Here is a 3,819-nt window from a genome sequence, read left to right on the forward strand (position 1 = left end):
AAAAAAAGAAAAATAATGGTGTTGAAATAAAAAGGGTTAGTCCTAATGCCTCCATCATTTACTTACTCGGGTTTAAGTTAGTAAGGACCGGGAATGAATCGTCGTGGCAAGTTCTAGAGTTGCAAGAAACCAAGCGGCTATTCACACAAGAAACAAAAAATGAGCATTTAGTTTAAAGATGTGTATTTGTATGCTCAATAAAGGCTCAAAACTGACTTTTTGTGGGAATGGGTTTTTATGTGATCAAGTATATATAATCAAATTTTAACTAGATTTTTCATGTCGTTTCATAATTTTCTTATGTTGATTCTTTTTATCACGACGCTATCAGTTGTAAATTTGTAAAAATATAACCTTTTTAAAACTTGTAATTCCCAAATTAAACCAAGACAAGTAAAAAAATGAAATTTTTTTGAAAAAATTTGGGGTGATTAGCGGTTCCAATAGAGTTTTGTGTAAGGCTTGTAATTAGGACTTGCAAAATTCAAGGTTTTAGCATCCCCCCCCCCACACTTAAATTACACATTGTCCTCAATGTGTCCCAGAAATAAGTTTTTTGGTTGATTGAATGTGTAAAAATGTGTTTAAAAACAAATTTTAATGTTACTGGACGTCTGGACACGGGCCCGTGGTGTCCGGACACGGCCCCGTGTTCAGGTTGCCAGTAACAGAAATCATTAAAAAGAAACAGAAGCCTGGGCACGGGGGCGTGTTTCAGCGAACACGCCCCGTGTCTAGTTACCTGAACTGGGTGATTTCCTGCAGATTGTTCAGCACGGGGACGTGTTGGGTGGGCACGACCCGTGCTGAACTTGCTGTAACGAAGAAAAACCGTTGAGAGGGGCTGTTTTTGTGCATGGAGTGCTGGTTTAAGTTTCCCTTGGTATCCTTCACCATCCCGAGTGTGGTTTATTCCTGAAAATTAAAACTAAACTAGAAAACATAAAAATTAATCTAAGCTAAACTAAGGATAGTTCAGCGGAATGCCTCCGTGGTGCGCCACGTTTATAAGGGTCCTTGGCTAGACCCAAAGCCAGTCATATGTTACCCAAGTGGGATGTTTTGCATCATTCAAACTTGAGTCTATGACCTTCATGTAATTGACCCGGTCGTTGTCTTCTACTCTCTTTCCAACTCCGAACTTCATTTCCTTGTCCCCAACCCATAATGTTAGTGTTCCACCATTCATGTCTACCACTGCGTGGGCCGTAGCTAGGAATGGCCTCCCTAAGATGAGTGGTACTTCGGTATCTTCCCCCATATTTAGTATGACAAAGTCAGCTGGGAAGACAAATTCCCCGACTTTGACCAATAGATTTTCAGCGACACCTTGTGGATATTTGACGGAGTTGTATGCTCATTTTTGTAGGGCTTGTTTTCCCTAGGCCGAGTCGGTTGAACATTGATGCGGGCATGAGGTTGATGCTAGCCCTGAGGTCGGCTAGTGCATTGCGAATGGGAGATTCCCCAATCGAACAAGGGATTGTGAAGCTTCCAGGATCAATCTTCTTTTGCGGGAGTTTGTTGAGCAGCAAGGCGGAGCATTCTTCGCTTAAATTAACTAATTGCAATGATTCAATTTTCCTTTTCTGAGTGAGGAAATCCCTCATAAATTTTGAATATTTAGGCATTTGGTTTAGGACATCTACAAATGGAATATTAACATGCAATTGTTTTAGCAAATTTACGAACTTTGTGAATTGCTCATCGGTCTTTTGGCGAATTAACCGACCGGGGTACGGAACCGGAGGATTCTTGGTGGGCTCTTGATTTGGTGGAGGGGCCGTCTCTTGTTGGGGTGTTGGTGAAGTTGTGGTTTGGCTAGATCGGCTCTTTTCAGTTGGAGGTACTGGAGCCTCCTCGGGACCTACGGTACGGTTTCTCAATGTGATGAGATGTACTTGCGCCTTTGGGTTGGTTTCGGTATTACTTGATAACGCGCCATGTGGTCTCTCAGAGATATTTTGAGCTAGTATTTGTTTTTCAATATTTTGAATACTAGCTTGTTGATTTCTAAAATTCAATTCCAGTTGTTGAAATCGATCCGAGTTTTTCTTTTCGGTGTCGGAGATGAGGCGAGATACGGTATATTCAAGCCTTTCTCGTCCCCCTTGTTGTTGAGAGAAATTTTGTGACTCGCTTCTTGGTTGTTGAAAGTTTGTTCGTTGGTTTAGGTTTTGTTGGTTACTACTATTGCCGGGTTCTCTCCAACCAAGGTTAGGGTGGTTACGCCATCCTTGGTTGTAGGTACCCGTTGGGGGACCCGACGGCCTAGGTCTATTATCAATGTAGTTTACCGATTCTGTTTGATTATCCATTTCTTTCATACAACTCCAATTTTCATGTGGCCCACCACACCCTTCACAAGCCATAACCGAGGACGTTTTTACCATTTCTAACTTTTTAATTTTTGAAGAAAGGGCCTCGATTTGGGCTTGCAAAGAGGTGCTTTCATCAACCTTATGGGCGCCCGGGGTAATAGATTTAGTGCCTCGGGGAGTGTGCCATTGAAAGTTGGTTTGAGCAATTTCCTCAATTTTATTATAAATTTCATTTGGGCGACAATTACTTAAAAGTCCCCTGGAGCTAGAGTCAAGTGTTTGTCTTGTGTGTGGCAACAACCCATTGTAGAAAGTGGATACTTGTTGCCAAACCGCAAGACCATGATGAGGACACTTTCTTAGTAGCTCCTTGAACCTTTCCCAAATTTCATATAAGGATTCCCCATCCTCTTGTGAGTATGTATTAATTTCAGTCATTAATTTAGCCCTTTTAGCAGGAGTGAAATACTTATATAAAAACTTTTGGGCTAGTTCATCCCAGTGTTTACCGAGCCAACAGGGAGGGTATTAAGCCAAGCCTTAGCTCGGTCTTTTAGTGAGAATGGAAACATTCGAAGGCGAATGGCGTCATTTGATGCTCCATTGATCAGAAAGGTATCACATACTTCCAAGAAGTTAGTAATATGTAAATGGGGATCTTCGTCCGCAAGCCCATGGAAGGTTGCGGAGTTTTGGAGCATTTGTATCAAATGCGGCCGAAGTTCGAAGTTGTTGGCCTCGACATTCAGTGCATTGATTGCGGCGCCGAGATTACCTATGGTGGAACGTAGGTAATCCATGAGGGTACGTTGGTCCGCCATTGGAAGTGGGTTCCCCGAAACTTTCTCTTGGTTTTTAGCTTTAAGTCTTTTTCTTAGAAAGTGTTCGGGTTCGTCTAGAGGTTCTTTTATGTCTCTACTGGAACTAGAGCTCGTACACTACGTAGAAAGATCAGGTGCGGTGCCTGGGTTCTAACTCCTGCAATAAAAACACAAAAGAATGTTGGTCAGAAGTTTCACCACGGCCCCGTGCTCAGATGAACATGGCCCATTGTTGGAGATACAGTAATTGTTTTCTGGATCCCTGTTACTGGGGAGCTCGACACGGCCCCGTGTTGCACCGACACGGCCCCGTGCTCAACTCTCTGTAACTCGGAAAATAAAAACTGCTAGTAACGATGCTGGGCACGACCCGTGTCCGACCAGGCACGACCGGTGCTGAGCTCTTCAGAAGCTGAAAAATTAAGAAAAATCCTAAAAAAAACATAAAAATAAGAAAAAACGATTAGGCCGTTGATTCCTAACATTCTTAAAATCCTTGTGTCCCTGGCAACGGCGCCAAAAACTTGATGCGTGTGTGGTGTGATATATTTTTAAGTATATTTTTAGCCCTTTTTAACACATTAGTCAAGTTTTAAATTTATAAAACATGATTTTTACTAACACCAAACACACATATTGGCAAGTGCACCCATTGTGAGCGTAGTATAGTGTTGGTA

At 42.2% G+C, this 3,819-nt stretch overlaps 1 non-coding gene across 1 annotated transcript; it reads left to right on the forward strand.

Moving 5' to 3' along the window:
- Positions 1-2,658: 2,658 nt before the first annotated feature.
- On the forward strand, positions 2,659-2,765 carry LOC118492631. The gene has a single exon (XR_004894636.1). It is a non-coding gene; the product is annotated as a small nucleolar RNA R71 (small nucleolar RNA).
- The last annotated feature ends 1,054 nt before the right edge of the window (positions 2,766-3,819 follow it).

This window comes from Helianthus annuus, chromosome 5 (genome assembly GCF_002127325.2).
Source record: "Helianthus annuus cultivar XRQ/B chromosome 5, HanXRQr2.0-SUNRISE, whole genome shotgun sequence".
NCBI lineage: Eukaryota > Viridiplantae > Streptophyta > Magnoliopsida > Asterales > Asteraceae > Helianthus > Helianthus annuus.